Genomic DNA, 23,197 nt, shown 5'->3' with positions numbered 1-23,197 from the left:
ACATCCTCCCCACTTTCCACAAAGGGATGTCCTTCTCACTGTCCACAACAGGGTAGTTCTCCCAACTGTAAACCACAGAGATATCCTCCCCAATGTCCACCAAAGGGATGTTTTTCCAACTGTCTACCACAAGGACATCCACCAAACTATCCACCAAAGGGACATCCTCCCCAATGTACACCACATGGATGTCCTCCCGACTGTCTACCACAGGGACATACTTCCCACTACCATAGGTAGGTCCTCTCCACTGTCCACCACAGGGATGTCTTTCCCACTGTCCACCACAAAGAAGTCCTCCACGCTGTCCACAACAGGGACATCATTCAAACTGTCCACCACAAAAACATCCTCTGCACTGTCCAAAAAGGGACATCCTTCCCACTGTCCACCACAGAAACGTCCTTCCCACAGGGACATCCTCACCACTGTCCACCCCAGAGATGTCCTACACACTCTCCACTACAGGGACATACTTCTCAGGGTCCACCAAAGGTATGTTCTTTTGTGCAACAAAGAAATGTCCACCACAGATATGTCCTCCTCACTGTCCACCACAGGGCCATCCTCCCCACTGTGCACTACAGGGATGTCCTTCTCACTGTCTACCACAATGACATCCTTCCCACTGTCCACTACAGGGACATCCTACCCACTGTTCACCAGAGGGAGGTTTTTCTCACTGTCCCCTCCAGGGATGTCCTCCTGTGTACCACAAGAACATCCTTAACACTGTCCACCACAGGGATGTCCTCTCCACTGTCAACCACAGGGACATCCTTTCCACTGTCCACTACAAGGACGTCCTTCCTACTGTCCACCACAGGGGCATCCTCCCCACTGTCAACCACAGGGATGTCCTACCCACTGTTAACCAGAGGGAGGTTTTCCTCACTGTCCACCTCAAGGACGTACTCCTGTGTACCACAAAGACGTACTTAACACTGTCCACCACAGAGTCTTCCTCATCAATGTCCAGCACAGTGATGTGCTTCCCACTGTCCACCACAGGAAGGTCATCTCCACTGTCAACCACGGGACTTTTTTTTACTGTCAACCACAGAAATGTCTCATCACTGTCCACCACAGGGACATCTGTCCCACTGTCCTTCACAGAGAGACCCTCCATGCTCTCCACAACAGAAACATCCTCCCCACAGTCCACAAAATGGACGTCCTCCCCACTGCCCACAACAGGGACATCCTTGCCACTGTCCACCACAGAGATGTCCTACTCACTGTCAACCACAGTGAGGTCCTCCCCACAGTACACCACAGGGACATACTCCCCACTGTCAACCACAGGGATGTCCTTCCCACTGTCCACCAAGGGATGTTTTTCCCACTGTCCACCAAAGTCATGTTCTTCCCACTGTCCACCAAAAGTACGTCCACAAAACTGTCCACCACAGGGAGGTCCTCTCCACTGTCCAACACAGGGACCTCCTCCCCACCATTCACAACTGTGATTTCCTTTCCACTGTCCACCATATGAAGGTCCTCTCCACTTTTGACCACAACGATGTCCTTTCCACTGTCCAACACGGAAACATCCTCATCACTGTCTACAACAGGGATGTCTTTCCCACTGTCCACCAGAGAGAGGTTATCCCTACTGTCAACCACAGGGACATCCTACCCACTGTCTACCACAGGGAGTTTCTCCGCACTGTCCACAACAGTGACGTCCTTTCTACGGTCCACAAAAGGGACGTCCTTCCCACAGTAAACCACAGAGATGTCCTCTCAACTGTCCGCCACAAGGACATACTCACCACTCTCCACCACAGAAACGTCCTTCCCACTGTCCACCAAAGGGACGTCCTTTCCACTGCCCTACAAAGATAGGTCCTCACAACTGTCCACCACAGGTACATCCTTCCCAGTGTCCACCACAAGGACATCCTTCCCACTGTCCACAACAGGAATATCCTTTATACTGTCCACCAATGGGACATCTTTCCCACAGGAAACCACAGAGACATCCTCCCAACTGTCCACCACAGGGACATCCTCCCCACTCTCCACAACAGAAACGTTTTTCCCATTGCCAACCACAGGTACGTACTTCCCACTGTCCACCAATGGGACGTCCTTCCCACTGTCCTCCAAAGGGAGGTCTTCACAACTATCCACCAGAGAGACATCCTTCCCGCAGTTCACCACAAGGACATCCTCCCCACTGTGCACTACATTGACATCCTTCTGTGCACACAAGGGACGTGTTCACCACTGTGGATAAAAGGGACATCCATTCCACTGTCCACAACAGAGACGTCATTCCCACAGTCCACCACAAGGAACTCCTCCCCACTGTCCACCACAGGGACGTCCTCCCCACTGTCCATTAGAGGGAGTTCCTCCTCACTATTCAACAAAGGGATGTCCTCCCCACTTTCCACCAAAGAAACTTCCTTCTCACTGTCAACAACAGGGACGTTCTCCCAACTATAAACCACAGGGACATCCTTCCCACTGTTTACCACAGAGATATCCTCCCCACTGTACACTAGAGGGAGTTCGTTTCCCCTGTCCATCACAGAGACTTTCTTACCACTGTCCACCACAGGGTCTTCCTCACCAATATCCAGCACAGTAACGTCCTACCCACTGTTCACCACAGGGACATCCTCAACACTCTGAACCACAGGGACATCCACCTGTGCACAATAGAGTGGGCCTCACCATGGTGCACTACAGGGACATCCTTTCCACTGTCCACAAAAGGGACGTCCTCCCCACTGTCCAACATAGAGAGCTCTTTCACACTGTTTACCATAGATACGTCCTTTCCACAGTCCATCATAGGGACATCCTTCTGACTATCCATCAAAGAGACGTACTTCCCACTGTCCACCAATGAGACCTCCTTCCCATTGTTGAACAAAGGGATGTCCTTCCCTCTGTCCACCACAGAAACATCCACCAAACTGTCCACCACAAGGACATCCTCCCCACAGTCTACCACAGGGTCATCCTTCCCACTATCCAAAACAGGGATGTCCTAACCACTGTCCACCACAGTGAGGTCCTCTCCACTGTAAACCACATGGACATCCTGTTTTCTGTCCACCACAGAAACATCCTCATCACTGTCCACCACTGGGACTTCCTTCCCACTGTCTACACAGGAAGGTCCTCTCCACTGTCGACCACAGGGACATCCTTTCCACCGTCCACCACCGGTACGCCCTTTTCACTGTCCATCAAAGTGACATCCTTCCCACTGTCCACCACAGGGGCGTCCTCCCAACTGTCCACCATAGGGACATCCTCTCCATTGTCAACCACAGGCACGTCCTTCTCCCTGTCCACAACAGCAACTTACTTCCCACTGTTCACTGCAGGGACGTCCTTCCCAAAGTCCACCACAGTGACATTCTAACCACTATCCACTACTGGGACTTCCTTACCACTGTCCACCTCAGGAAGGTCCTCTCCACTGTCAACCACAGGGACGTCCTTTCCACTGTCCACCACAGGGACGTCCTCCACACACTCCACCACAGGGAGGTCCTCCCCACCTTCCAAAACAGTAATGTCCTCAACACTGTCCACAACAGTGACATCCTGTCCAATGTCCAATAAAGAGACATCCTTTCCACTGTCCACCAAAGGGACGTCCTCCCCACTGTCCAATACAGAGAGGTCTTCCCGGCTGTTTACCACAGATACGTCCTTTCCACAGTCCACCATAGGGACATCCTTACGACTATCCATCAAAGAGACGTACTTCCCACTGTCCACCAAGGAGACCTCCTTCCCACTGTCAAACAAATGGATGTCCTTCCCTCTGTCCACCACAAGGACATCCTCCCCACTGTCCACCACAGGGACATCTTTCCCACTGTCCTCCACAGAGGGATCCTCCCCGCTGTTCACCACAGGGATGTCCTTCCCAAAGTCTACCACAGAAACGTCCTCAGCAGTGTCCAAAAGAGAGACATCCTCCCCACTGTCCAACACTGGGAAGACCTATCCACTGTCTACCACAGAGAGGTCCTTCCCACTGTCTATCAAAAGGACATCTTTCCCTCTGTGAATCAAAGGGACGTCTTTCCCACTGTCCACAACAGGAACATACTCCCTTCTGTCCACCATAGGGACATCCTTCCCACTGTCTATTACAGAGAGTTCCTCTCCACTGTCTACCACAGAAACAGCCTCCCCACTGTCCACCACAGGGATGTCCTTTCCAATGTCCACCACAGAACCGTCCTCATCACTGTCCATTACAGGGATGTCTTTCCCATTGTCCACCAAAGAAAGGTCCTCCCTAGTGTCCACCACAGGGATGATCTACCAACTGTCCACCACAGGGACATCCTCCCCACTGTCCACCACAGAACATAATTCCCACTGTCCACAAGAGGGACGTGTGAAACATTGTCTACCACAGTGACGTTCTTCCCAATGTCCACCACAGGGAAGTCCTCCCCACTATCCACCACAGGGATGTCCTTTCCACTGTCCACCAAAGGGACATCCTTCCCATATTTAACCAAAGGGATGTCCTCCAAGTTGTCCACCACAGGGACATACTCCCCACTGTCCACCACAGGGATATCCAGCCCATTGTCCACCAGAGGGACATTCTCTCAACTGTCCACAACAGGGACATCCTTCCCCCTGTTCATCACAGAAATGTCCTCTCTGATGTTTACCACAGGGACTTCCTTCCCACGGTCCACCAAAGAAAAAGTTCTTTCCACTGTCTACCAACAAAATCAGTCTACCAACTGTCCACCACAGGGACATCCTCCCCACTGTCCAGAAGAGGAAGTTTTTCTCCACTGTCCACCACAGGTATGTCCTCACCACTGTCCAGCACAGAGATGTCCTTTCCACTGTCAACAACAGGGATGTGCTAACCACTGTCCACCACAGTGACTTTCTTCCCACTGTCCACCACAGGGATGTCCTCCCCACTGTCCACCACAGGGGTGTCCTTTCCACTGTCCACCAAAGGGACATCCTTCCCACACTCAACCACAGGGACATCCTCCAAATTGTCCACCACAGGGACATCCTCCCCATTGTTTATCACAGGACATCATGCCCAGTGTCTACTAGAGGGACATTCTCTCAACTGTCCACAACAGAGACGTCCTTCCCTCTGTTAACCACAGAAATGTCCTCCCCACTGTTTAACACAGGGACGTCCTTCCCAGTTTCCACCAAAGAAAGTTTCTCTCCACTGTACACCACGAGGACATCCTTCCCATGGTCCACCAAAGAAAGATGATTTACCAACTGTCTACCACAGAAACATCCTCCCAACTGTCCTCCACAGTGACCTCCTCCCTACTGTCCAGCAGTGGGAGTTCCTCCCCACTATCCACCACAGGGTAGTCCTCACCACTGTCCACCAAAGGGACTTACTTACCACTGTCCATAAGAGGGACGTTCTCCTATTGTCGACAATAGTGACATCCTCCCCACTGTCCACCTCATGGAGGTCTTCTCCACTGTCCAACACAGGGATTTTAATTTTACTGTCCACCACAAAACATCTAACCACTGTCCACCATATGGACGTCTTTTCCACAGTCCTCCAAAGAGATCCTCCTCGCTCTCCACCACAGGGACATCCTTCCCACAGTCTACCACAGAAACGTCCTCCCCACTGTCCAAAAAGGGATGTTTTCCCCACTGTCCACCACAGGGGCTTCCTATCCACTGTTTACCACAGGGAGGTTCTCTCCACTCTCCACCACAGAAACGTCCTATACACTGTACACCAAAGGGACGTCCTTTCCTATTTCCAACAATGGGAAGTCCTTTCCAATGTCCACCACAGGGACATACTCTCCACTGTCCACCACAGGGAGGTCCACCCTACTGTCCAAAACAGGAACTTCATTCCCACTGTCCACAAAAGTGACGCCCTTCACACTCCAAAAAATGACGTCCTCCACACTGTCCACAATAGAGACATCATCACTACTGTCTACCATAGGGACATACTATACACTGTCCACCACAGGGATGTCCTTTCCACTGTCCACCAAAGGGACATCCTTCCCACACTTAACCAAAGGGATGTCCTCCAAGTTGTCCACCACAGGAACATACTCCCCACTGTCAACCACAGGGAGGTCCGCCCTACTGTCCACAACAGGGATATCCTCCCCACTGTCCACCACAGGGACAATCATTCCTCTGTCCAACAATGGGACATCTTTTCAATATCCACCACAGGGCCGTACTCTCCACTTTCCACCACAGGGCAGTCTACCCTACAGGGACTTTCTTCCTACTGTCCACCATGGGGATGCCCTCCCCACTGTCCAAAAATGTGACGTCCTCTCCACTGTCCACAACCAAGATATCCTTCCCACTGTCCACCACAGAGAGGTCTTCCCCGCAGTCCACCAGAGGGACATTCTCCCCACTGTCCACCCAGGGACGTCCTTCCCACTGTCCACAAGAGGGACGTTCTCCCAACTTTCCACTATAGGGACATCCTCTCCACTGTGAATCACATGTACATTCTCCTGTGCAAAACAGGGACATCCTTACCACTGTGCACCACAGGAACATCCTCTGGTGCATGCCAGGGTCGTCCTCACCACTCTCCACCCCAGATATGTCCTACGCAGTCTCCACTAAAGTGATATATTTCCCATGGTCCACCAACTGGATGTTCTTCTGTGCACCACAGAAATGTCCTCTCCACTGTACACAACAGGGACATTGTCACTACTGTCCACAACATGGACGTCCCCTGCATTGTCCACTACAGTGACTTCTTTATCACTCTCCACCACAGGGTCATCCTCACCAATGTCCAGCACAGTGACATCCTTCCCACTGTTCACCACATGGACCTTTTCCCCACTGTGAACCACAGGGACATTCTTCTGTGTACAACAAGGATGTCCTCAACACTGTGGGTCACAGGGCCATCCTTTCCACTGTCCACAACAGGGACATGCTTCCCACTGTCCACCACAGAGAGGTCCTTCCCACTGTCCACCACAGGGATGTCATTTCCATGGTCCACCACAGAGAGGTCCTTCCCACAGTCTACCACAGAAACATCCTCCCAAGTGTCCAAAAAATGGACGTCCTCTCCACAGTCCACCACAGGGACTACCTACCCACTGTTTACCACAGGGAGGTCCTCTCCACTGTCCTCCACAGAAACATCCTATCCACTGTACACCAAAGGGTCGTCCTTCCCACTGTCCACTGTAGGGACATCCTAACCACTGACAACCACAGGGATGTCTTCCAAACTGTCCACCACAGAAACATCCTCCCAACTGTCCACCACAGGGACGTCCTTCCCACTGTCCACCAAAGTGACGTTTTTCCCACTGTCCATCACATGGACATTTTCCCAACTGTCTAAAACAGAGATGTGTGGAGATGCTCCAGTGTTTTGAAATAAGGAACTGTCTAGATGTTCAGTGGTCTATTTAAATTGGTTGAGTTTTAGAAGCCATGCTTTGTGCTTCCCATATCTTTATTTAACTGAGTCATTCTTGATTTCTGATGGTGTTGAAGATTTATAATCTCACAGCCAACCCAGGCTATTTACTTTGAGAGGATGGTTCTCAGATGCTATTCATTCTGAAGACAGGACATAAGCCAGGTTCAGAACTAAGTTTTTTAATTGAGAGAGATGGCAAAGGTTCTATTTAGTTAACAAAATTCATGGACTGGGTGTTAGGTTTATCTTGTACTTTAACAATCACAACATGGTTATATAATTAGAGTTCAATTAATATGTGAAAACAAAAAAAATTTATTGGACAAAAAGGGGGAAGTGTGGTGGATAGCCCTAGCCTCTTGTTGTCATGGTAATTCCACTCCTGGGAGGGTCTGCGAAGGAGGAGTAAATCTTGTAAACCTTCTGTCCAATCAAATTTGTTAAATAAAGGCTACAGCCAGTGATTGGGCAGTGGAAGAGGAGTGGGAGGAGCCAGAGGCAGGAAAAGAGGATAAGACCAGGAGAGCGGGGGGGGGGGGAGTTGGGAGTTGGTGGAAGCAGAGGAGTTGGCAGTTGGTGGAAGCAGAGGAGGTTGGCAGTTGGTGGAAGCAGAGGAGGTTGGCAGTTGGTGGAAGCAGAGGAGTTGGCAGTTGGTGGAAGCAGAGGAGGTTGGCAGTTGGTGGAAGCGGAGGAGTTGGCAGTTGGTGGAAGCAGAGGAGGTTGGCAGTTGGTGGAAGGAGAGAAGACGAAGAAGACCTTGACCAAGGAAACCGCAAGTTGTTAAGAGCTCTCATAGCCGGGGAATAGTGTAGTTTAATGGTAAATATGCCCAATCTAGGCATGCAGCATTCGTTTGATATTTATTGACTTGTGTCTTTATTCTATGGACTCCCTATGGGCAGGAGATTTACTGCAACAGAGACATCCTTCTAACTGTTTACAACAGGGACGTCCTCCCCACTATCCACCAGAGAAAGTTCCCCCCACTGTCCACCACAGGGACGTCTTTACCACTGTCCACAACAGGGTCATACTTACCAATGTTAAGCATAGTGACGTTCTTCTCAATGTTCACCAAAGTCACATCCTCCCCTCTATGCTCCACAAGGACATCTTTCTGTGTACAACAGGGATGTCCTCACCACTGTGGACCACAGGGAGATCCTTTCCACTGTCCACAACAAGGACGTCCCTCTCAGTGTTCTCCACAGTGACGTCCTTCCCACTGAACACCACAGAAATATCCTCCCTACTGTTCACCACATTAATGTCCTTTCCACTGTTCACCACAGGGACGTCCTTCCCACTGTACACCAGAGAGAGTTCCTCCTCACTGTCTACCACGAGGACGTCTTTTCCACTGTCCACCAAAGGGACCTACTTCCCACTGTTCATCAAAGGGTCGATCTACCCACTGTCCACAACAGGGACATCCCCCCACCACTGTTTACCACAGGGATGTCCTTTTCACTGTCCAGCAGAGGGAGGTCCTCCCCACTGTCCAGCACAGAAACGTCCTCAACACTGTCTACCAAAGAGATGTACTTCCTACTGTCCAAAAGAAGGACATTCTCCCAACAGTCGACCACAGAGACATCCTCCCCACTGTCCTCCAAAGGGACATCCTACCCACTGTCTACCACTGGGACTTCCTCCCCACTGTCCACCAGTGGGAGGGTCTCCCCACTCTCCACCACAGGGACATCTTCCCCACTGTGCACCACAAGGACATCCTCCTGTGCAAAACAGGGACATCCTTACTGCTGTGCACCAAAGGAAATCCTCCTGTGCACACCAGGGACGTCCTCACCACGATCCACCCCAGAGATGTACTACACACTCTCCACTAAAGGGACATACTTCCGATGGTCCACCAAAGGGACATTCTTCTGTGCACCACAGAAATGTCCTTAGTACTGTCCACAACAGGGACATTGTCACTACTCTCCACCACACGGACTTCCCCCCCCCACTGTCCACCACAGGGACTTCTTTACCAATGTCCACCAGAGAGATGTCCTTCCCACTGTTCATGACATGGACATTCTCCCCACTGTCGACCAAAGGGATGTCCTTCCCACTTTCAGCAACAAGGACATCCTCCAAACTGTCCACCACAGAAACATTCTCCACACTGTCCACCACAGGGACATCCTGCCCACTGTCCACCAAAGGGACATCCTCTCAACTCTCCACAACAGTGATGTCCTTCCCACTGTTCACCACAGGGATGTCCTCATCACTGTCCACCACAGTGACATCCTTTCCACTGTTCACCAGAGGGAGTCCCTCCCCCTGTGCACCATGAAGATGTACTCCCTACTGTCCACCAAAGAAATATCCTCCACAAGAGAGAGTTCCTCCCCACTGTCCAGCAAAGGGACAATCTACCCACTGTCCACAACAGGGACATCCCCCCACTGTTTACCACAGGGACATCCTTTCCACTGTCCAGCAGAGGGAGGTCCTCCCCACTGTCCAGCACAGAAATGTCCTCAACACTGTCTACCAAAGGGACGAACTTCCCACTGTCAAAAGAGGGACATTCTCCCAACAGTTGACCACAGGGACATCCTCCCCACTGTCCTCCAAAGGGACATCCTACCCACTGTCCACCACTGGGACTTCCTTCCCACTGTCCACCACTGAAATTTCCTTCCCACTTTCCAACACAGGAAGGTCCTCTCCACTTTCCAGAACGGCGATATCCGTTCAAATGTCCACCACAGAAACATACTCATCACTGTCCACCAGAGGGATATCTTTCCCAATGTCCACCACAGAGATGTCCTACCCACTGTCTACCACAGGGAGGTCTTCACCACCTTCCACACCAGGGATGTCCTCCCCACTGTCCACCACAGGGACAGTACATTTTACTGTCCATTAAAGGGATGTCCTTCCCACTGTTCACCACAGGGACATCCTTCTCACTGTGCATCACAGGGACATTCTCCTGTGCAAAACAGGGACATCCTTACCGCTGTGCACTACAGGAACATCCTCCTGTGCACACCAGGGACGTCCTCACCACTCTCCACCCCAGAAACATCCTATGCACTCTCCACTACAGGAACATACTTCCCACAGTCCACCAAAGTGACGTTCTCATGTGCACCACAGAAACGTCCTCACCACTGTCCACAACAGGGACATTGTCACTACTGACCACCACAGGGACTTCTTCCCCACTGTCCACCACAGAAAGATCCTCTCCACTGTCCACCACGAGGACCTCCTCATCACTGTTCACCACAGGGACATGCTTCCCACTCTCCACCAAAGGGATAATCTACACACTGTTTACCACAAGGACATGTTTCCCACTGTCCACCACAGGGATGTCCTCTCCACTGTCCACCACAGAAACTTCCTGCCTATTGTTCATGAGAGAAAGGTCCTCCTCACTGTCTACCACAGGGACATCCTCCTGTTCACCACAAGGACGTTCTTACTTCTGTCCATATCAAGGTCGTCCACACCAATGTCCAGCACAGTGATGTCCTTTCCACTATTCACCACAAGGACATCCTCCCCACTGTGCACCACAGGGACATCTTCCTGTGCACAACAGGGAAGTTTTCACCACTGTGTAACACAGGGACATCCTCCTGTGCACAACAGGGATGTCCTCACTGAAAGAGTTAAAAATTTTTAAACCTCCCACAGATAGAGTCAAGAGTGCAGATCAGCTTATTCTGTGCTCTGGGTCCTAGGAAACTAGCTATCCACAAGACAAAATATATTATAAAGTAAATAGAGTTCAGAGCTGGGAGTTCAGGACAGCCTGACCAAGCGCTATGAGTACCAGGAACTAAAAACTGACCATAAGATAGATTGAATAAAGTTTGAGCTGAGAGTTCAAGTTAGCAGCCCATGCACCCTGGAGACCAGGAACAGATAGGGTCTCGTGCCCATACACCCTGGATACCAGGAACTTGGCTAACCACAAGATAGATGACGTATAGTCTCTTGGAGAATAGCCTGTTCTTTGTACCCTGTCACAAACTGAATAATGGGCTGGGACTTTCCACAGGTGCTCTCCAATAGCCCTACTTTACTCCCCCTGCTTTGTGATCCCCCCCAAGTTGTGGTTTTGGGCTTTAAATTTTCTCTGTCTCAAAAGCCCCAGGGTCAGACTCCATTGCCCCTGCGTGGGTCATGGGTCTTGACCTCAGTATACTGATTAAAATATGCCTCTTGCTGATTGCATCAAGTTTGGTGTCTTGCAGTTAATGGGTGGCTGCGAATTCCTGAGGCTTGGGTGAGGTCCTCCATTCCTGGGGTCCTTACATTTTTGGTTTTCTGACTGGGAAGCTGTGACCACCCTAAGCTCTAAGAACCTACTTGGAGGTATATTTTTGTGTTTTGGCCAATGAATTTGTCTCTGTTTCTGTTTTTTGCTGTGTTTTGGGCCCATTCTCTGTTTTGTATTGTCTCAGTAAGCTGGTTCTGTGAAAGTACTTGAGGTTTTTTACATCTGTTTGCAGCCGGTTCTGTCTCGAGAAGAGACAAACAGAGTGAATGGCAGATGTGCTAGGAAAACCACTGGCTGCAGCCCCGGGGAGACGTCCCTGAGTGGACAAAGAGATTCTCAGTGATGTCTGGGAATCTTTCGGTGCCTGGGAGGATGTGGAATACATCCTGGCTGGCACTCGGGAAGACGTGGAATCCTTCCTGGCTGGTACTTGGTTGAGACAGGTTTCTGTTGATTTTTCTGTGTTAGTTTTTCTGTGTCCATTTTTTGTAACTTGTGACTATGGGACAGACTATAACCACAACTTTAAGTTTGACTTTGGACCTCTGGATAGAAATTAGAACCAGGACCTTAATCACCCTTCCTTTTTAGATAACCCTGCCAGTCTGACCGGACTGGAAGAGTCTTTAATGTTTTTTCCACCAGCCTACCTGGGATGATTACCAGAAGCTTTTACAGGTTCTCTTTACCACAGAAGAATGAGAAAAGATCTGGTTAGACCCCCCCCCCCCTTAACCAACCAGACTTAGACTTCAACATGGCTACAGGTAGGGAGCGGCTGACAGTTTACCCTGCCAGGCTCTGGTGAAATGTAATAAGTTATAGCATATAGAGAAATTACAGGATTATACCTTGCAGAATTTAGTTAGAGAGACAGAAAAAATATATTATAAAAGAGAGACTGAAGTCTAGAATACTAGCTGCAGTTATAAGAGATAGAGAGAGAGAGTAAGGAGACAGACAGGGAACCCTGAGCAACAGAAGACACTTGGCTTGAGACTGCCCAAAAAAGAAAAGAAGGAACCCTAAGGTACTGAAGATGACTAGAGGGGACCCTGAGAGTAAAGAAGACCCCTATAGACTTTCTGGTGGATACTGAAACAAAATATTCAGTTCTGAAACAATAAATAGTTAACAAAATTTCCAAAAGCTTGGACTAAAACCAGTGCCTCTTCTATTGAAGTACACCAGTACCCAATGAGTTGCAAAGCCAGAGAAAGAATTAGACCTCACATTCATAGACTGTTACAATAGGACATTCTGGTTCCTTGCCAGTTGCCATGGAACACACCCCTGCTACCTGTAAAGAAGCCAGGCACTACATTTGAGTACACTTAAAGGCTTACAAAGAACTAAGACTTATCTGAAAGCTGTCACTGTTATGGCCTAGCTTAAATTGACTCTGGGACAACAGATAACTGTTGTGAGACCCCACTCCCTTGAGAATATTATCCGGCAGTCCCCTGACCAATAGATAACTAATGCCCACATGAAAGGGTGATTTTTTGCCTCCTGGCCATCCTGAACCCTGCCACCTTGCTGCCTGAGACTGATGATTCCTCCCTCATCCATCACTGTATTGACATTCTGGAAGAAGACCAACATTGGCCAGTGAATCCGAACTGGTATACTGATGGGAGAAGCTTTGTGATTGAAAGTAAGAGAGTGGCGGGAGCGGCAATAGTAGATGGGAAACAAGTGATTTGGACAAGCAGCCTGACAGAAAAGACATTAACAACAAATATGCTTTTGCCACTGCCAATATTCATGGGACAATTTACAGACATAGGGGACTGCTAAAAAGTCATTGTCCTGGACATCAGAAAACCCAGGATACTGTTGCTGAAAATAATCAGGTGACTGCTAAAAAGACTGCTCAAAGAGCTATGATCCTGACTGTTGAAAGTCTTAGAAAATATCTTGATGTCCATGTTAAAAAAAGTCCTTCCACAGAGAGAAGGATGAAGATATGTGACAAATTTACATTGTTTAATTCACCTAAGAGCTAAACACCTGAAGAACTTGATAAAGTCCTCTCAATTTTATTTGGTGAACTTATCTGATATAACTGAAACAGTAATAAAAAACTGTGAGGCCTGTGCCCTGACTAACACTGGGTATTCAAGATGTTCCTCAGGAAGAAGACTTCAAAGAGATAGACATGGGGCCTACTGAGAAGTGGACTTCATGAAAGTCAAACCTGCTAAATATAGTAACAAATACTTGTTAGGCTTTATAGATACTTTTTCAGGCTGGGTAAAAGCCTTTCCTAAAAAGACTTAGACTGCCAATGTGGTGACTAAGAAGATATTAGAAAAGAACTTTCCCAGGTATAAAATACCCAAGATAAATGGGTCTGACAATAGACCTGCCTCCCCAATGTCCACCATAGAAACGTCCTTCACACCACAGGGACATCCCTCACCACTGTCCACCACAAGGGCATCCCTCACCACTGTCCACCACAGGGACATCCTCCCCATAGTCCACCACAGGGATATCCTCCTCTCTTTCCACCACAGTGATGTCCTCATCACTGTGCACCACAGGGATGTCCTTCTCGTGTCCACCACAGAGAAGTCCTCTTCACTGTCAACCACAGGGATGTCCTCCCCACTGTCCACCACAGAGAAAACCTCTCCACTTTCCACCACAGGGATATCCTCCACATTGTCCACAACAGAGATGCCCTGCTCAGTATCCACCAAAGGGACATCTTCCCCACTGTCCAACACAGACAAGTCCTCCTCACTGTCCACCAGAGGGATGCCATCCCCACTGTAAACCACAGGAATATTCTCCCCACTGTCTGCCACAGAAAAGTCTTCCCCACTGTCCACTACAAGTATGTCCTACTCACTGCCCACCACAAAGATGTCCTCCCCACTGTCCACCAAAGAAAAATCCTCCATTCTGTCCACCACAGGAACTTCCTACTCATGGACCACCACTGGGATATACTCCTAAATGTCACCACAGAGATGTCCTCTTCACTGTCCACAACAGGGAAGTTCACCGCACTGTCCACAATTGGGACATCCTTTTCACTGTTCACCTCAGGGACATCCCCAGTGTCCACCAGAGGGAAGGCCTTACCTCTGTCCACACAGAGACATACTTTCCACTGTCCACCACAGGAACGTCCTCCCAACAGCCCACCACAAGGATGTCCTACCCACTGTCTACCACGGTGAAATCTTCCCCATTGTCCACCACAGGGACATCCTACTCACTGTCCACCACAGGGAAGTCCTTTCAACTGTCCACCAGAATTATGTCATGAAAATTTTTCTTATGGTGCACAGGAGGAAGTCCCTCTGGTGGACAGTTGAGAGTATGTTACTGTGTTGGACAATGAAAAGGACATCCCTATGGTGGACAGTGGAGAAGACATTCTGGTTGTGCACAGTAGGGAGAACATCCCTGTGGTGGACAGTGGAAAAAATTTCACTGTGGTAGACAGTGGCAAAAACATTTTTGTGGACTATGGGGATGTCTTTGTGGTGGACAGTATTTAACTGTGGTAGACAGCACGGAGGACATGCTTGTGGTGGACAATGGGGAGAATGTTTGTATAATGCACTGGAGGACTACCTTGTCTGAAAAACATCCCTGTGGTGGACATTGGGGAGAATGTCCCTGTGGTAGACAGTGTGTAGAACATCCCTGTGGTGGACATTGAGGAGTACAACTCTGTGGTAAACTGTGGGGAGGATGTACCTGTGGTGGACAGTGGTAAGAATGTCCCTGTGCTTGACAATGGGGAGGATTTTACTGTGGTGAACAGTAGGGAAGATGTCCTAGTGGACAGTGGGAAGGATGTTTCTGTGGTACACACAAAAATGTCCCTGTGATAGGCAGTGGGGAGGATTTCACTGTGGTGGACAGTGGGGAGGATGTCCTTTGGGTGGATAGTCCAAAAGAAGTTCCTGTGGTGCACATGAGGACGTCACTGTGGTTGACAGTAGATAGGACTTGCCTATGTTGGACAGGTGGGAGGACATCCTTGTGGTGGACATTGAGGAGGACTTTTTGTGGTGAAGAGTTGGGAGGACATCCATATGGTGCACAGGATGATGTCCCTGTGATGGACAGTGGGGAGAACATCCAGGTGGTAGACTGTGGGGAAAATTGACCTATGGTGGAAAGTGGGGAGGATATCCTTATCTTGGACAGTGTGGAGGACATCCTTGTTGTGGTTAGTGGGGAGGATGCCCCTGTGGTGGACAGTGGGGAGAACATCTTTGTGGGACACAAGATGAGGTCTTTATGGTGGACAGTGTGAAGGATGTCCCTGTGGTTGACAGTGGGAAGGACGTTTCTTTGGTGGACAGTGAGTGCGACATACCTGTGGTGGACAATGGGGAGGACTTCCTTGTTATGGACAGTGTGGAGGATGTTTCTCTGGTGGTCACTTGGAAGTTAGTTTCTGTGGTGGACAGTGAGGAAGACATCCCTGTGATGGTCTTTGCGGAGGATGCCCTTGTGGTTGACAGTGGGGATGACGTCTCTGGGGGAAACAAGAGGTGGTCTTTTTGGTGGACAGTGGAGAGGATGTCACTGTGGTGGATATTGAGAAGGACATTTCTGTGGTGGACACTGGAGAGGATATCACTTTTGAGAACAATGGGGATGAATTCCCTGTTGTGGACAGTGGGAAGGACTTCATTGTGGTGGACAGTGAGGAGTACATCCCTGTAGTGGACAGTGGGAAAGATGTCCCTGTGGTTGACAGTTGAAAGGACATACTCTTGGTGGACTGTGGGGAGGACATCCTTGTGGTGGACATTGTGGAGGATGTCTTTGTATTTGACAGTGTTGAGGAATTCAATGTGATGGATAGTAAGCACAATGTGGATTGTGGGGAGGACTTTCTGTGGTGGACAGTGGGGAGGACATCCTTGTGGTGGACAGTGAGGAGGATGTCCTGTGGTGGACCGAGAAGAGGACGTCCCTGTGGTGGACAGTGGGGAGGATGTCCCTGTGGTGGAGAGTGGGGTGGATGTCCCTGTGGTGGACAGAGGGGAGGACTTTTCTGTAGTTGACAGGAGGAGGACATGACTATGAAGGACAGTAAAGAGGACTTCTTTGTGGTGAAGAGTTGGGAGGATTTCACTGTCATGGAAAGTGTAAAGTACAATTTTGTGTTGAACTATGGGGAGTATGTTCCTTGTTGCACAGGAGGATATTCCTGTGTTGGAAGCTTTCCCCAATGTCCAGAGGATACCCCTTTGGTGGACAATGAGATTGATGTCCATATTGGACAGTGGGGAGGACTTCACTGTGATGGACCGTGGGGAGGATGTCCCTGTGGTGGACAGTGGGGAAGACATTTCTGTGGTATATAGTGGGGAAGACATCCTTGTGGTGAACATTGAGGAAGGCTTCCCTGTGGTGGAACTCGAGGAGGATGACCCTGTGGTGGACAGTGGGCAGGACTCCCCTGTGTTGGACAGTGGGCATGACTTTTCTGTGGTGGATACTAATCTGGTGGACTGTTAGGAAGATTTCTCTGTGTGAAAAATGAGGTGGAAATCGGTATAATAGACAGTAGGGAGGAATTCCCAGTGGTGGACAGTGGGGTGGACATCACTGTGGTGGACAGTTGGGAGCACATAATAGTGGTGGACAGTGGGGAGGCCATCACTGTAGTGGACAGTGCATAAGAAATCCATGTGGTCGACTGTGAGGAGGACATTCCTGTGGTGGACACTGAGGAGGAATTTTCTGCAGTGGGCAGTGGGGAGGATGACCCTGTGGTGGAGAGTGAGAAGGATATCCCTATGGTTGAATTTGGAGAGATTATCCCTTGGGTGGACAGTGTAGAGGACATCCCTGTGATGGACAGTGGGGAGGAAATCCCTGTGGTGGACACCAAGGAGGATGTATCTGTGGGGGACAGTAGAAAGGAAATCCCTGTGTTGGACAGCAGAGAGGATTTCCCTGTGGTGGACTGTGGGGAGGATGTCCCTCTGGTGGACAGTGGGGAGGATGTTTCTTTGGTGGACCATTAGGAGGACATTTCTCTTTTGGACAATGGGGAGAACTTCCCTGTTGTGGACAGTGGGCATGCCATCCCTGTGGTGGACAGTGTGGAGGACATCCCTGTGATAGACAGAGTGGAGGATGTCCCTATGGTGGACACTGGGGAGGACATCTCTGTAGTGGAGAGTGGAAGGTCGTCCCTCAGGTGGACAGTGGGTAGGACTTACCTGTGGTTGACAGTGAGAAAAAAATCCCTGTGTTGGACAGTGGGGAGGACGTATTTGTGGTGGACAGTGGGGATTATTACAATGTAATGGACTGTAGGGAACACCTCCTTGAAGTGGACTGTTCCTGTGTTGCAGAAGAGGATGTCCCTGTGGTGGGCAGTGGGGAAGATGTCCCTGTGTAGGAGATTGAGGAGGACGTCCCTGATGTGGACAGTGGGAAGGACTTCCCTTTGGTGACAGTTAGAAGGACATCCCTTTAGTGGACAGTGAGGAGGACATTTCTGCAGTGGACAGTGAAAAGGACATCTCTCTGGTGGACAGTTAGGAGGACTTCCCTGTGGTGCATAGTGGCGAGGAGGATTCTGTGGTGGCCAGTTGGGAGGATGATCCTGAGGTGGACAGTGGAAAAAATTTCAATGTGGTGAACAGTGGGGCGTATGTCCTTGTGAAATGTAGAAAGGATGTTCTGGTGGTGCACAGCAGGACAACCCTGTGGTGGACACTGTGGAGGACATCACTTTGGTAGACACTGAGGAGGACGTTTCTGTGATAAACAGTGGGAAGGACATCCCTGTGGTTAACATTGGAGAGGATCTCCTTGTGGTGGACAGTGGAGAGGACTTCCCTGTGGTAGACATTGGGGAGGACCTCCCTGTGGTAGACAGTGGGGAGCACGTCCCAGTGGTGGACAGTGAAAAGGACTTCCCAGTTGTTGACAATGAGGAGGTCATCCCTGTAGTGAACAGTGGGGAGGTTATCATTTTTGTACACAGTGGGGAGGATTCAAATGTGGTGGACATTATGGACTACGTCCTTGTATTGGACCATGGGTAGGACATTGCTCTGATGCACAGGAGGATGTCGCTTTGGTGGACAGTGAGGAGGACATCACTGTGGAGGACAGTGAAGAGGAGGTCCCTGTGGTTGATATTGGGGAGGACTTTCATGTGGTGGATGGTGAGGAGAAATTCTTTGTGTTGGACAGTGGGAAGGATATCCCTGTGGTGGACTGTGGAGAGCACATGTATGTCTTGGACTGTGGGGAAGACATCCCTGTGATGTACAGTGAGGAGGACATCCCTGTAGTGGACAGTGGCGAGGACTTCCCTGTGGTGGACAGTGGGATGGACTTCTATGTGGTGGAAAGTGAGGAGGACGTCCCTATGGTGAACAGTAGGAAGGATGTCCCCTGGGTGGACAGTGAGAAGTACAAACCCATGGTGGACACTGAGGAGGACATTTCTTTGGCTGACAGTAGGAAGGACATCCTTGAGGTGGACCAGAGAGAGGACATGTTTGTGGTGGACAACTGGGAGGACATAATTGTGGTGGATAGTGGAGAGGAAATCCCTTTGGTGCATAGGAGAATGTACTTGTGGTGGACAGTGCGGAGGACATTGCTGTGTTGCACAGGAGTATGTCCTTCTGGTGGACAGTGTGGAGGATGTCCCTGTGGTGAACACTGAGGATCACATCCCTGTGTTGGACATTGGGGAGGACTTCCCTATGGTGAAAACTGAAGAAGACCTCCCTCTGGTGGAAAGTGAGAAACAAATCTTTGTAGTGGACATTGGGGAGGACTTCCCTGTAGTAGACAGGAAGTAGGACATTCCTATGGTGGACAGTGGAAAGGAATACTTTGTGGTGGAAAGTGAGGACTTCCTTGTTGTGGACATTGAGGAGGACGTCCTTGTGGTGGACAGTGGGGAGAATGTCCCTGTGGTGAACTGTAGGGAGAACATCCCTGTTGTTGACAGTGTGGAGGACTTTCCTGTGGTGGACAGTGGGGAGGACTTCTCTGTTTGTGGACAGTAAGAAGGAAATCCTTGTTGTGGATAGTGGTAAGGATGTCCCTGTTGTGTACAGTGGGGAGGACAACACTGTTGTGTACAGTGGGAAGGACATTTTTGTGATGGACAGTGAGAAGGATGTCCTTGTGGTGGAGAGTGGGGAGGACTTCTCTGTGGTGGACAGTGGGGTGGACATCCCTGTGGTAAACAGTGTGGAGGGCATCTCTATGGTGGAAGGTCAAATGACGTCCCTGGAGTGAACAGTGGGGAGGACGTCCCTGTGGTAGATTGTTGGGAGGATTTAACTTTGGTAGACAGTGCAGACAATGCCCTTGTGCAAAGTGAGGAAGACATTCCTGTGTTGCACAGGAGGATATTCCTGTGGTGGACAGTGGGTAGGATGTCCTTGTGGTGGACAGTGGGTCAGATTTCTCTGTGGTGGACAGTGGGGAAGACATCCCTGTGGTGCACAGGAGGAAAACCTTGTGGTGGACAGTTGGAGGACGTCCCTGTGGTGGACAGTGTGGCAGACATCCCTATAGTGCACAGGAAGACGTCCCTGTGATGGACAGTGGGAAAACATCCAGGTGGTAGACAATGAGGAGGATTTCTCTGTGGTGGACAGTGGAAAGGATATCCCTGTCTTGGACAGTGTAGAGGACGACCTTTTGGTGGTTAGTGGGGAGGATGCCCCTCTGGTGGACAGTGCGGAGGACGTCCCTGTGGTATACAGGAGTATGTTTCCATGATGTACAGTGTGGAGGACATCACTGTGGTGGACAGTGGGGAGGATGTACCTCTGTTGGACAGTAGGAGGACATCCCTGTGGTGGTCAATGGGGAGGACGCCCCTGTGGTGGACAGTGGGGAGGACATCTCTGTGGGACACAAAATGAGGTCCTTATGGTGGACAGTGGGGAGGATGTCCCTGTGATGGACAGTGGGAAAGAAGTTTCTTTGGTGGAAAGTGAGGAGGACATCCCTGTGGTGGACAGTGCGGAGGACTTCTCAGTGGTTGACAGTGAGGAGGACGCCTCTGAGGTGGACAATGGGGAGCACGTCCCTGTGGTGGACAGTGGGGAATACATCCCTCTGGTGGACTGTGGGAAGTACTTTTCTGTAGCTGACAGAGAGGAGAACATGACTATAGTGGACAGTGAGGAGGACGTTTTGTGATGAAGAGTGGGGAGGATTTCACTGTCGTGGACAGTGTAATGGAAATTCTTGTGAAGAACCATGGGGAGTACATTCCTTGTTGCACAGGAGGACGTTCCTGTTTTGAAAGTGGGAAGGATGTCCCTGAGATAGAGTGTGGGGATAACATCCCTGTGGTGGACAGGGAGAAGGAAGTCCCTGTGATAGACAGTGGGGAAGTCTTCCCTATGTTGAACAATGAGATGGACTTCCCTATATTGGACAATGGAGAGGAATTCCCTGTGGTGTACAGTGGGAAGAACATCCCTGTGGTAGACAGTGGGAAGGATGGTGCTGTGTGCACAGGAGTTCATCCCTGTTGTGGACAGTGTGGAGGATGTCCCTGTGCTGGAAAGTGAGGAGGACATCCCTGTGTTGAACAGTGGGGAGGAGTTTATTGTGGTGGACATTGAAGAAGACATCCTTGTGGTGGACAGTTAGGAGGATATCCCTGGGGTGGACAATGAGATGAATGTCCATATTGGACAGTGGGGAGGACTTCCCTGTGCTGGACAGTGGTGAGCACATATCTCTGGTGGACAGTGTAAAGTATGTGTCTGTGGTGGACAGTGGGGATAACATCCTTGTGGTGGACATTAGGGAAGGCTTCCCTCTGGTGGACTGTGAGGAGGATGTCCTCATGGTGGACAGTTGGGAGTGTGTCTCTGTGGTAGACAATGTATAGGAAATCTATGTGGTGGACAGTGGGAAGAAAGTCCCTGTGGTGCACAGGAGAATGTACTTGTGGTAGACAGTGGGGAGGACGTTGCTTTGTTTCACAGGAGTACATCCCTCTGGTGGACAGTGTGTAGGATTTCCCTTTGGTGGACATTGATGAGGATGTCCCTGTGTTGGACATTGGGCAGGACTTCCCTGTGGTGGACCCCGAAGAAGACATCCCTGTGGTGGACAATTAGGAAGACATTCCTGTGTGAACAGTGTGGTGGACTTCGCTATATTAGACAGTGAGTAGGACTTCCCAATTGTGGACAGTGGGGAGGATATCACTGTTGTGGACAGTGGGAAAGACTTTCATGTGGTGGACAGTGGGGAGCACATTCCTGTGGTGTACAGTGAGAAGGACATACCTGTGGTAGACAATGGTGAGGACTTCTTATTGGTGGACAGTGGGGAAGATATTTTTGTGGTGGACAGTAAAAAGGAATTTTCTATGGTGGACAGTGGGGAGGATGTCCCTGTGGTGGAGGATGGGGAGGACATCACTTTGGTGGACAGTGGTGAGGACATCCCTGTGGTGGAATGTGAGAATAATGTCCCTGTTTTGGACAGTGAAGCTGACTTCACTGTGGTGGACAGTGTGAAGGACATCTCTCTGGTGGACAGTAAGGAGGATGTTACTGTGGTGGACAATGGAGAGGACATCCCACTGGTTTTCAGGGGGGAGGACATACCTTTGGTGGACAGTGAGTAGGACATCACTGTTGTGGAGAGTGAAGTGGTTTTCCCTGTGGTGGATAGTGGGAAGAATGTTCCTGTGGTGGACAGTGGGGAGGACGTCCATGAGCTGGACAGTTTCAAGGACATCCAAGTGGCGAACAGTGGGGAGGACTTCCCTGTGGTGGATTGTGAGGAGGACATTCCTTTGGTGGTCATTGGGAAGGACGTCTCTGTGGTGGACAGTGAGAAGGATTTCACTGTGGTTGACAGTCGGAAGGATCTCCTTGTGGTAGGCATAGCAGAGGACCTTCCTTTGGTTCACAAAAGGACGTCCCTCTGGTGGACAGTGAAAGGACGTCTCTATGGTAGACAGTGGAAAGGACGGACCTTTGGTGGACAGAGGGGAGAATTTCACTGGTGGACAGTGGAGAGGATGCCCCTATGGTGGACAGGGAAGAGGACATCTCTGTGGCAGTGTGCAGGACATCCCTGTGTTGTTCAATGTGGAGGACACCCCATTAGTGGACAATGGGGAGTACGTTTCTATGGTGGACACTGGGGAGGACATTCCTTTTGTGGACAGTGGGGAAATCTTCCCTATGGTTCACAGTGAGAAGGACATCCCTGTGGTGGACAGTGGGGAGCAGGTTTCTGTGGTGGATAGAGTTGAGGACATAACTATAGTGAACAGCGAAAAGGAAAGCTCTGTCATGAACAGTAGGGAGGACTTTCCTGTGTTGGAGAGTGGGAAGGACTTTTCTGTGGCGGACAGTGAGGAGGTTGTCCCTGTGGTGGATAGTGGGGAGCATGTCCTTTTGGTGGATAATGAGGAAAACATCCCTGTAGTTTACAGTGGAAAAAACATACCTGTGGTTGACATCGAGGAGGATGTTTCTGTGGTGCACAGT

Source organism: Arvicanthis niloticus, chromosome 6 (assembly GCF_011762505.2).
Source record: "Arvicanthis niloticus isolate mArvNil1 chromosome 6, mArvNil1.pat.X, whole genome shotgun sequence".
In the NCBI taxonomy this organism is placed as follows: Eukaryota; Metazoa; Chordata; class Mammalia; order Rodentia; family Muridae; genus Arvicanthis; species Arvicanthis niloticus.
Note: the sequence above shows the minus strand (reverse complement) of the source record.